This window comes from Nelumbo nucifera, chromosome 3 (genome assembly GCF_055504915.1).
Source record: "Nelumbo nucifera cultivar China Antique chromosome 3, China Antique-T2T, whole genome shotgun sequence".
In the NCBI taxonomy this organism is placed as follows: domain Eukaryota; kingdom Viridiplantae; phylum Streptophyta; class Magnoliopsida; order Proteales; family Nelumbonaceae; genus Nelumbo; species Nelumbo nucifera.
Window position 1 is genome coordinate 62,614,246 of NC_142651.1, and position 13,103 is coordinate 62,627,348.

The following is a 13,103-nucleotide window of genomic DNA, read 5'->3' on the forward strand; positions in this document are numbered from 1 at the left end:
GTAAGGTGTCCCACTTATTTATAAAGGAGATGCCGCTTGTCTTATTCTAACAAGAAGATTACTTTCCCTCCTTTAGCCACTTGAAGAGGGGGCACACATGTCACCCTAGGAAGAAGGATTTATTTTCCCTCCTTTAGCCACTTGAAAGTGGGGGGGACACATGTCACCCTAGGGGAGAGTTATTTTCCTGCTCTAACCACTTTAAGTGGGGTGACACTTGGCACCCTAAGAAGAGAGGGGTGGGGTGTTGCTTAACTACCTCCCTCCTCTATATAAACCCCTTTCCTATAAGGAGAAGAGTTAATGCCATTTTGTTGGCTAATACTAATTTATCTGCAGGATTTCTAGCACTAAGAAGCAAGTGGGAAGAGAAAAGAGAAGATTAGTGTGAAAAGCATAAAAAAAGGAAGAGGAAGGTAGGGAATCTTGTTTCTTCCTACACCCCTTCACTACGATATTCTTTGTGCCTCCCACATGAGATGGAGGTCCATATTCTTTCTATTCCTCTCACTCCTTTCTTGCTTCCCTTATTTTTTTTTCTTTTTCTTTCATTGTCTCACATTTAGTCATATGTGGAGACAACCACCTACAGCCTTGCTCATGAAACTTGGCTTATTATGGTTCCTCACACCATATTAACCCATGTGTGAGAGGGGAAAACCATCTATAGCCTTGTTCATGAAACTTGGCTGATTATGATTCCTCACACCATGATAATGCACATAACCACAATTTAAAGACCATTTGCAGCCTTATTTGCTTGTTATGCATAAAAAAAGTTTATTTATTTATATTTGTTGGTTTTCTCTCAAACAAAGAGGGAAAATATATCAAAATTTTCAAATGAAAACTCTTTAGGAAAATGCTACTTAGTTTAGTCTATTCATTTGTACTTCTAAGCTAGGATCAAGAGGTTTCTCTCATCTCTGCCCCCTAGCAGAGATGCAATTAAGGGAACATCTACATGATTTCCTCAATGGGACTTACCCAAATATGAAAAAAAACCCAGTTATTAGTCTAATTAGGTGAATTATGTTTCTTGAGAAATTATACTAAAAACAGTCCACTAACAAACTACTAATATTTGATGTCCACTAACAAACTACTAATGTGTTTTTTGAGAAATTATACTCAAACACCTAGGATCATTACCCAATAATGGTCCTGGCTATCTCAGCTCTTGTGAGGGGTAGACTAGATAAAGACCTAATTTTTGGCATTTTTTGCACAAAATGACTGCTCAAGAACTTAAGCCCATATTCTCATGCTTGTTAGCCCAAGAGTTTACCACTGAACCAAGCAACAGCCCCTAGATTCATAAACACCTCAATGACATAATTAGATTTTGACTTGTTCAGATGCAATATTTCAAAACATGAAGTCATGAAGCAATACATTTCACCTATTGAAAGCAAGATATGTAAGTAATAAGACGGATGAGTGGACTGATTATTGACTACATTTTAGTTTCCCCTCTTCTCTTCCTTCTTTTTCTTTCACAGTTCAGATTCCAAGTAAAAGCAAACTAGTTGGTGTACTGGGAAAGTTGAGCATGATTGACATATATGCTCCACTTGAGGAGAATGTAGAGAGTAAGGGTATTTATGTCTAATTTCTCGAAATTGTTAGTGGGCTTATTATAGTCTTTTTGTAATTTCTTGAACATTTAAGTATATATGAATAAAAAAGGCACCACACTTGAATATTCTTTTTTCTCTTGATCTGTCTTCATGTTCATCTCTTCTTCCTATTCCTCTACACACTTGGAAGCACTAAGTCATTCCATTCCATTATTTATATACACTTAAAGAACATATCATAGAAACAAGACTTAAAATATACCCATCAAGTCCCAGAGTTCAATCTTTGGGGCTTATGGAGTCCAACATCTCATGTCAGATTCCAATACTCATACCAGTAACCATGCAATATAGATTGAGAGCATGCAAAAAGAAAATTTTGCATCCAAGTGAGAGGAGATTGTTAGACATTAATTACCACTTTGGTCTTTCTTTATACACAGATTCCATTTTATCTTTCCTTCTTGTAATCAGCTCACAGATAGTAGGTCTTCCCATCCTCCTTTATACATACCTTACTAATTACTATAAATAAATTTTCCTTGTTAACAATCAAATAATATTTGACAAATAGTAGATACATGAATAAACATCCAGATAAATTCAATGAATCGGGAAGAAAGGGTCTACGGAGAACAAAGCACTACAGATCAATGAGAGGGGGTTGGGAGGAATATAGTGGTCAATGTTCCTCTGATCTTCTGGTTGGTCTACCAGGCTCAATGTTGTGCTTGGGATTGGGAATTGGGTTCTTCCATCTATGTCTTGTTTGCAATCATATATATTGTTAAAAGGGCTATCATCAGATCACCTTTAGTGTCGCAGGGGCACTTTTCTATTTTTACTTTATTTTTGATCGCCCTAATATAAATACTAATGCTGGCGCCACCAGCACAACTTTTTGGGCTTTTAGTCTTCTTCTCTTCTCTCCTCTCTTTTCCTCTTCTCTTTCTGCTTTCTACTTATTATTTCAGGTTAATATGGTATCAGAGCAGGTCTGGTAGGCCAGAAAAAAAGATTGATCAAGTGTTTCTTTCTTTTTGCTGTGTTTTTTTTCTTAGAGAAGATAGAGAATACAAATCGGACTGATATGAGGAAGCTTCTCAGACCTTTTCCTCTTCCTCTCTTGATCGCATACCAATAAAAACCCCTGTAACAGGTCTGGGTGATTGATGTGAAGGATTTAGAACCCGTCTTCAACCCTTTTTTGTGGATTGTGTGATCCTTGTGGTCTGTTTGTAGATCAGGGGATGACCTGTACTTGCTGTAACAGAAATAAAGTGAAAGTTTGGTGATCGTAGGGCCTAAATATGTCCTAGTGATGATTGTTCCACTTCTATTTGATGCTGTACAGGCATTTCCAGCAATAGTAATCTGTGTGAACTGGAGAAACAAACCTCCTTAGTGCTGGACTATGTGGACTGAAAAAGTTAATCTTTCTGTTGCTGGATTGTAGTGCATCCTTGTTTATTTGTGCAGATTAGGTGTCACCTGAAGCAATTACTATGACTTCGGAGGATTCGGCTAGCTCTGGTGTATCCTCAATCCAAAATGGGCTGAGTGGGTGGGTAGATTTGAGCTTCCCTATGGCTGTTGTTCCCCTAAATGGACTTAATTACCTAGAGTGGTTGAAAGGGATCAAACTCTATATCACTGCAAAGGGGAAAATAGGGTATATCAATGGAAAGATTAGGGAACCAAAGTTTGGGGGTGCTGAGTATGACAACTGACAAGTGAGACCAGGAAAACAGAATGGTGATGTCATGTCTTCAAGTATCTATGCAGCCTCAAGTGAGAAGAAACTTTATGTGGGCTGATACAGCTTATAAAATCAGGGAACAAGCTAAGTCTACCTATTCTGAACAGCGGCATTATGCAAAGATTTATCAGTTACAGGCAGATCCATCTACTTGTAAGGGGAGAGAAGTCTTTCTGTACGCTATTCAAACTTAACTTCCATCTAACAAAGTGTGAAATGGAAGTGTTATGAAGATGCTAAGGCTTACAAGTCTCTTGTTTCACAGTAGCGAGTGTTTGCTTTAGTAAAGTGGGAACAAAATAGTAAAGCAAAGGAGAATGGAGGAGTAGGTAAAGGTAAAGAAGAAGGGCAACAGCACCTTACCCAGCCCTTCAAACTGATATTTATATTAGGGCAACATCAAAAAACATAAGATTACAACTTGACCCCCCCATTAGTAAAATAAAAAAGCCCAAGCCCATTAGCACTTAATAACAGAAGTATAGCCCAACAAGAAATAGGAAGACATAACATAAAAAGGCCAAGGCCCACACTGTTAAGTCCCACAGCACTCCCCCTCAAACGAGCATAAATGTCCATCATGCCCATCTTGCATACCAAGTCTCCAAATCTAGCTTTAGCAAGTCCCTTAGTGAATGCATTTGCAACTTGTCTTGTAGATGGCATGTAAGGGATACATAACTCTCCAGACATTATCCTTTCTCTCACAAAGTGTATCAATCTCAATGTGTTTGGTCCTATCATGCTGAACAGTATTATTAGCAATATTTATTGCAGCATGGTTGTCACAATAGAGCTTCAAGGGTCCTGACATAGTGATTTCCAATTCCTTTAGGAGTATCTTGATCCAAAGAAGTTCAACCACTCCGTGTGCCATTGCCCGGTATTCGGCTTTAGCACTTGACTGAGCCACCACAATTTGTATTTTGCTTCCCCAAGTTACAAAATTTCCACCCACATGTGTGCAACTTGGGGAGCATGCATAAATTGACTGACAACATGGACAGCATAAACAACATCGGGTCTAGTGAGAGATAGATAGACAAGTTTACCCACAAGTCATTGATATCTTTCCTTGTCTGGGTAAAGGTCCTCATCCTTTTCCTGCAATCCATGGTTTTGTTCAATAGATGTCTCAATAGGCCTGCTACCTAATTTTCCTATCTCCTTCAGGAGGTCCAAGGCATACTTCCTTTGACAAATATAAATTCCTTCCTCAGACCTGGCCACCTCTATTACCAGAAAGTACCTTAGAGGCCCCAAGTTCTTTATCTCAAACTCATAGGCCAAAAACTTCTTAAGTCTTTTGATCTCTTTTGGATCGTTTCCAGTGACCACCATGTCATCCACATAAACAATCAATGTTGTTGGTTTCTCTCCTTTTCTTCTATAGAATAGTGTGTGATCCACACTACTTTTATGGTATCCCACAGTCTTCATTGCCTTGCACAATCTTTCAAGCCAGGCCCTAGGTGATTGCTTAAGTCCATGAAGGGCTCTCCTCAATCTGCATACTTTTCCATTCATGTTATACCCCAATGGAAGATTCATATAAACCTCCTCTTGAAGATCTCCAATCAAAAAGGCATTCTTAACATCCAACAGGTGCAATTCCCAACTATAGTTGGCTGTTAGAGACAGTAACACCCACATGGTGTTCAACTTGGCAACTGGAGCAAAGGTCTTTGTATAGTCAATGCCCTCCTTCTGTGTGAACCCTTTTGCCACCAATCTTGCTTTAAATATCTCCATTGATCCATCGAGCTTATGTTTCACAGTGTACACCCATTTACATCCAACAGTGCTCTTTCCAACTAGTAGATCCACCACTTCCCAAGTACCAGCCTTCAATAATGCTCTCATTTCCTCATTCATTGCTTCCCTCCATTTAGGGTCAGCAACTGCCTCAAAGTACCTGAAAGGAGTGGAAATAGAAGACAAGGCAGAAACAAAGGAATAATATGCTAAGGAAAAATGAGAATAAGAAACAAACTTATCTATAGGGTGAAGAGTACAAGGGTAAGTGGGCTTTTGCAAAGCAACCAGAAGATTCAAGTCAAGGTCAAAAGTAACAGGGATATTATCTTGGCCAGCTTCAAAAGCATCTAACTGGTTGTAGTCATCAACTGATGGGCCTCTCTTCCTTTTCCTCCAACACACACTCATCTCCTTCCCAACAATCTTGTCAACTTCTGTAGTAAGAACCACTTCATCATCTTGGGTAGTGGGAGCAAGAGCAGTTCATCATCTTCAGTTCGAGGATTAGGACACGAACCATGACCATTAGAACACTAAGGGGCAAGAGGAGAGGATGGAAGAGAAGAGATATAGGAGCAGAGACAAATGATTAACTTCAGAGGAATTCTCTTCCACCCCACAAGTCTCCCCATGAAGAGGATTCTGAGAAGGTTCAAAGAAAGATTATAACGCACAAAAGGTAACATCTATGGTGACAAATTTTCTCCCTCTATATGAATCAAAGCACTTTTATCCCTTTTGTGTAAGTGAATAACCCAAATAAAAAAACCAAATTGCCCTTGAATCCAACTTGGTTCTTTTTGGATCCTTAATGTGAATGAAACAAACACAACCAAAGACTTTTGGTGATACAGAAAACACAAGATCGTTAGGACACAAGACAGAGAAATGGGTTTCTAACCCAAGTATCTTGGATGGCATCCTATTAATCAAATATGATACAGTAAGTACTGCATGAGACCATTACTTTTTGAGAACCTTGTGTTGAAACAATAAAACGTGGGTTGTCTCCATGAGATGTCTATTTTTCCTCTCTGCTACCCCATTCTGTTGTGGGGTGTAACTACACGAGGATTAGCGTAAAGTCCCTTCATCTTCAAAGAGTGTTTGAGGTGTTTTTAAAGTATTCAGCTGCATTTTTTTTTTTGATAAATGAGTAAGATTTTATTAAACCAGAAAATAAGAGTTACAGGCAGCCCAAGGAAAGGCACGAGGTGCAACCTTTCCTTTAAAACTAGTTACAGAATTATAAGTTCAAAAGAAATTACACAGAAGTCCAAAGTAGCCCAAGAAACCCCCTGTTTTGCAAGTGAATCAGCCATTCAGATTGCTTATCTGCCTACCCACTGAACTCTGATTGTCATACTCCTTGTTAGCCATTTAACCTTTTTGAGAAGATCTCTAAATCCCCAGACCACAGAGTTCGGATCCTCCAACCAAACCACTATCACTTGGGAGTCCCCTTCAACAATCAGATGCTTTATTCCTAGCTGGTTTGCGATCTGGATTCCTTGCACAGCAGCAAGTAATTTAGCCCTTATAGAGTCTCCCACACCCGCAGGACCTGAATACAAAGATATAATGCTACTATCTTTATTTCTCAGCACTCCTCCTATACTTGAAGGTCCAGGGTTACGTCGGCTACTCCCATCAAAGTTCAGCTTAATAAACTCCTCCCCAAGTGGTATCCATTCAACCACATATCTGTCCTTCCAAGTAGAAGTATTAGCCACTGCTAACCAGCTTCTCCATAGGTCATCGAAAGAGTATGCATCAAAGAGATTTAGCGTTTTAAGCCACTGAATTTTCCTTATCAAAATACATTCTTTAACTTCCGCAAATCTCCTTTCCTTTTCACAAAAAATTCTGGTGTTCCTTTCTTCCCAAACAGTCCACAACAAAGTTGCTCTTATGCACTTCCACATAATTCTCCCTCTCTTGTATGTCATACAAAGGAAGATGGACTTAACAGCAAGCTAGTATCAGATGGCAAGTTCCACCTACACTCAAACAACATAAAAATCCAATTCCATAAAGCTACAGTAAAGGAGCAAGATATCAGTAAGTGGTGACAGTCCTCATTCTGAGTTTTACATAGAACACGCCAATTAGGGGATAAGTACCACTTTGGTCTCCTCTTTTGCAAGTTTTCCAAGGTATTAATCTTACCATAAAAAACTTCCCAACAAAAAACAGCAATCTTTGGGGGGATGGATCTAATCCAGAATTCTTTAACTGGGAAGTTCTGGGATGCAGAAGTGGAGAAAAGGGACTTGAAAAAAGAAGAACAAGTGAAAAAGCTTTTCGGGTTAGGGGTCCAAATTCTTGTGTTAGGTTTGAGGGGATCTAAGCAAATAGACTCAAGTGAAGACAACAGTTCTGAAACACAAGCACTTTCATCATCATGTAACCCTCTTCAAAAACCAAAATCCTTGTTTAAGGCCAAAGAAGTAGAAGTTGGGGAGGAAATAAAACTAGAAACTGACTCTTTCTTATAAAGGAAAAGAGAGTAAAGAGAAGGGAAAAAGTCTTTAAGAGGTTGGTTACCTACCCAAATGTCTTCCCAAGAAAGAACATTGTTTCCAGAATTAACATCATACCTGACCAGATTCAGAAAATGGGGAAGGATTCCGTGTATAGCCTTCCAGGGTGTTGCAAGAGTCACCCGTCGAGATACCCCAGCATCCCAACCATTCTGCAAACAGCCATGAATACTCTTCACCACCTTGTGCCACAACCTCTCTCCCTCTCTCCCTCCAACGGCCATCTCCAAAGCCACTTCCCTAGAAGAGATCCATTCTTAAGAACTAGGTTACCTAATCCTAATCCCCCTTCTTCCTTATTTCTTCCGACTATCTCCCACCAAATCAGATGATCCTTCTTCTCTTCCCCTACCTCCCGCAAGAAGTCCCTCATCACCTTTTCTAGTTTCTTAGCTTCCCTTGAAGGTATCCTAAACACCGAGAGAAAATAAACCGGAAGACTGGCAAGAGTCACCCTAATCAAGGGCACTCTACCCCTAACGATATGTAACTTTTCTTCCAAGAAGCCAACCTCTTTTCGAATTTTTCCACAATTGGATACCAAAACTGACTTTCTTTTGAGTTAGCACCTAACAGAAGACCCAAGTAGGTTAAAGGCCAATCAGACATAGAACACTCTAGACAACCTGCTACAACCTCTGCCTCCCAAGCTTCCAAATTGATTCCAACCACACAACTTTTGTCAAAGTTAATTGTCATGTTTGAAGCAAACTCAAAGGATTTAATAAGATCTTTTAGGCTTCTCACTCTCCCTAAATCTCCCCCTTCACAAAAAATGATAATATCGCCAGCAAAATGAAGATGAGTCCCCGAGACACTATTCCTGCCTATTCTCCATCCACTTATCAGCCCTTCCCTGTCTACTTTAGAAATCATTCTACTGAACACATCTACCACAAGTGTGAACAAGAAAGGTGAAAGGGGGTCTCCTTGCCTGAGCCCTCTATAGATGCTAGTCTATAGAGGGCTTGAGTAATGAGAAAGGGGGTCTCCTTGCCTGAGCCCTCTACCTATCTTGAACAAAGACTCCTTGGGCTTGAGTAATGAGAAAGGGAAGGACCTTTTTAATCCTTAAAGAAAGCACTTTTGCCACAATCTTATAGATGCTAGTCACCAAGCTAATCAGCCTGAAATCTTTAGGGTGTTTGGCATCTAATCTCTTCAGGATAGGAGCTAAGAATGTGGCATTAACTCCACGACTAATCACATGGTTGTTTTCAACCTCCTTAAAAACCTCAAGCAAATCTTTTTTGATAGTGTCCCGACACTCCTGATAGAAAGCCATAGTAAAACCATTTGGTCCAAGAACCTTTGACCTGTCCATAGAGGATTGCTGAAGAGGATTGAACAGCAGTAAGGGCAGATGTTATACCTGTCTTTGCAAATGAGGATGAAGCAATGGATGATTGTTTCAACCAAGCCATAGCCCGGTTGAGGATATCTACCTCTTTGGTTGTGAACTCTAGGAAGCTATTTGGTGGAGTAGTGGTCTGTCCTACGTTGGTAGAGCTGGTATCGTTGCCCTTAAAATCTCCATTTGTTACATTTGGGTTGGCTACATAACCTGAATTGTAGTTCGGACCCTTGTTTGGCTTCTTGTCCTTCCAAAAAGCTGCTCGTTTCAGGTGTGGATGGAGAATCCAACAAGTATCCTTAGTATACCTCTCTCTCCCCCACAATGTGAACACTTCAAGTTCTTATCAGCCCCTTTTCCACCCTTAGAGATGCTGGAAACAAGTGCAGACTGCTCACTAGGTTGAAGTGGAACACCAATTCCCATTTCTTTCCTCCTCACCTCCTCGCTCCTGATCAAGTAAAACACATGATGCAGACTTGGAAGTTCATCTCTCCCTAAACTTTGAGCTCTAATGCTTTTGTATGAGTGGTCCAAACCAGCTAGAAATTTGAATATTATTCCTTTAATTTGCTTGTCATGCCTTTCTTTGTCATTAGTGTTGTCCCACTCAAGGACTGAATGGTGATCAAGTTCTTCCCATAAGCCTTCTAATGTAGCAAAATAAGTTGCTACAGCCATGTCCCCTTGAAACAAACTAAAGATGTCTTGATTCAGCCTGTAAATCCTAGCTATATTTTTCTTTTGACCATAAGTGTTTACAGTTTCTCCCAAATCTTGTGGGTTGTTGTATAATGCTGAACAGTCCTCACAATTTTGGGAACCATAGAAGTCATCAACCATGACATCACAGTTGCATTTTCCCTACACCAAGTCCTATAACTTGGTTCGTCTTCCTTGGGCTCCTTAATCTTCCCATCAATCTAGCCTTGTAGTCTATGACTCACTATGGACCATCTTACTGAAACGGCTTTTATTCATCTAGCTTCACATTAGTAATCTGTACTATAGGGTTTCCAAGGTGAATAACATTGTCAACAGTCCAAGATCCTCCAGAGGATACCTCACTAGTGCTGGAAGACATTATAAACTCACTCAAAACAATACTCTATTGCTAGTAGTCAATTACTTCACGAAGAGATTTCGTAGTAGTCAACTACTATCAGTATCCTATTCCTAGTAGCCGACTACTACCTCAACAAAACTCGAAATAGCAGCAAGTATAATAGGTCTAACAGCACTTTCCTTTACTCAAAATTCGCAACCAAGCTTGGTTGGACTGTAAACTAATCTCCTGGAGTGATATACTGGCAGTCCAGTAGCTAAACCTGTTAGATGGGTCATCCTAGTAGTCCATACGACTACTCCATAGTTTCTTGCCCTACCTGGGCATACCAGCAACTATTCTGGGTCTCCTTGGAGTTTTTCCAAGGACAAACCTAAAAACTTCAGCCAACCACGATCAGCAGTAGAACTCCTTGTTAATCCAACAATAAAAAGAGAAAACTTCAGACAAGATGAGGTGAAGAAGATAGGTGAGCAGAATGAGATCAACTTAATGCTCTGATACCATGTTTGTATTCTGATTAATGAAGAAGAAGGAAAAGAAGAAGAACTAGAAATTTAGAATAGGGCGGTAGCACCTTACCCAGCCCTTCAAACCGATATTTATATTAGGGTAACATCTAAAAACATAAGATTACAACTTTACCCCCCATTAGTAATAAAATAAAGAAGCTCAGGCCCATTAGCACTTAATAGCAAAATAGCCCAACAAGGAATAAGAAGACATAATATAATTGGGTCAAGGCCCACACTGTTAAGTCCCACAACAAAGGGAACCTGATTCTCAGGAACACATCATTACTAGGAAAGTGGCTCTGGAGGTTCCCATTGGAAAGAGATACGTTGTGACACAAGATCATTGAAAGCATTCATGGCATGATGAACAATGGCTGGGATGCAAGGGTGGCCATTTCTTCAACCTCAAGTTCCCCTTGGAGAGAAACCCAAAAGGTATACCCAACCTTTATTAATTTTATCGTCTGATGTGGGGTGAGGGTTCTCTTTCGGGAAGACATTTAGCCAGCTGATGCTCCTCCTAGTTCCCTTTTAACGGGCCTTTGTTCAATGTCTGACCACAAGTACCAACCAATTTCAAGATTTGTCACTCTCTCTTCTCTGGGTGTAAGTTGGGATTTTGGCTTCAGAAGGGGGCTGAGAGATAGTGAGTGTGAGACCCTTATTCAGTTATTGGATAAACTTTAGTTTGTTTTCTTAGAGGTGGGAGAAAATTTCCCAGTGAAAGAAATTTGGAGTAAACCCATACCAACTAAAGTTCAACCGTGTTGGGAGGTTTTTCTTGGAAAGGTGAACAACTATGATTTGCTTCAAAAAAGGAGGCCGAATAGATGTCTTTCCCCACATGTGTGCTTTCTTTGTTTTGCAAATGGTGAATCCTTACCCCACTTACTAATCTCTTGTCCCTTTTGAGTTGTTTATTTGGGAGTCTTTTTGTACTCTTTTAGGTTGCAGGTGGATAGCTCCTCAGGATGTAGGAAGTCTTTCCAGTCCAAATTTCCTAAGACTATCAACAAAAAAGAGGAAGAACAATGTGCAAACTAGTTAGAGCTATTGGGGTTGGTCCATTTGGGAGGAGAGGAATGCAAGAATATTTAATGAGAAGCTCAGGTCAAAGGAGGAGTTGGTGGAATTAATAAAAATTAAATTGGCTCAATGGATAAAAACCCTTGACATCTTCCAATGTTTTACAGTGACTGATATAATAAGGGCTTGGAATGAGGTGGCACACTCTTCAAAACAAAAGGAAAGAGAGATGATGGAATGGAAGTCATTAGAGACTCCTCAAGTAAAATGCTGGCTATGTACTCAGGACCTATAGGAGAAGGGGACTCTTTAAAGGCTGAATTGATGGTGTGTTTAGGCTTAATGATATGCCTTAAGGGAGATAGATAGTTTGAAAGGGGACCTGAATGCTTCATTTATTTGGACACGAAGGGTGGCTAATAGGATGGCTGACACTTCAGCTAAGCAAGGGGTGTTAAGGCAGCAGTTATTCTGAGCTCTATTGTAAATTAGTTATATGGACATTGTTGTTTTCGGTATATTTGGGTGAATGGATACCCAATCTATTTTAACTTCTACCTCCCATTAATAAAACTAATCCTTTTTGCTGATTAAAAAAAAAAAACTACTCACAGCTTGCCTTGCCCTAGTAGGACATAACTGAACCTGTTCTGGGTTCCCTTGGACCTTCTCCAAAGGGAAAACCCTAGGAAGCAACAAGGTTTTAGAGCACCACAAGCAGAACTAGGGTTCCTTTAACAACCATAAGCAAAAATAAAGGAAACAAGGAAGATGAAACAGCAAGAGATCAAACTTTCGAACCAGTAGGAAAGGTAGTATTAATGCTCTCTCTGATGCCATGTTTACATTCAGGCTTGAAGAAATAAGAAGAGAGAAGAAGAGTTTGAAAGAAATGGGCAGCATACTTCCAACAGCCCCCCAACTGTTAGAATGATATGTTAGAAGGCTTGAGTGTGTTCGGCTGATAAGAATTCCTAATAGCCCATTCTTATGTTAATCTTATCTTGTAACTAGGCCTTTACTAATGGACCTAATCTTGTTTATGTCTTAAGTCTTCTGGGTGTCACATCACTAATCAGGGGTATCCCAGTAAAAGCATGGTCGACTGCAAGTACAGTTCGACATTTCAGCATCTCTTCTTCTTCTCCTCTTCTCTGCTACTTCGACTACAGTGGTTCAGCTTTCATGGTATCAGAGCATTGAGCACTTTCCTGGTTACTGCCAACGCCATCTCATCTTTCTTGCTGTAGTTCACCTTTTTTTTTATCTGGGTTGCTGCTGTGAAACCCTAGGGTTGCAGGAGAACAACACAAGGTTCGACCTAGGGTTTCCCTTGGTTGTAGGGCGCAAGGGAGGTAAGACCCTGAAGCTGGAGTCCTACTAGTTTCTAGTAGTTAGCAGCTATTCGGCTGCTAAGAAGAGGTCTGTATAGGACAGACCTAGTTGAGGACTGATTTCAGCAGTCCTAGTGTTGTCTGTAAGGAGGGGAACTCCCTTTACAG

The 13,103-nt window shown here is 40.1% G+C and overlaps 1 protein-coding gene across 6 annotated transcripts in view; it reads right to left on the bottom strand.

The window, feature by feature from the left end:
• The window catches only part of BGAL9 (beta galactosidase 9), a 162,676-nt gene that overhangs the window by 127,673 nt on the left and 21,900 nt on the right, over positions 1 to 13,103 (bottom strand). The window lies entirely within an intron of this gene.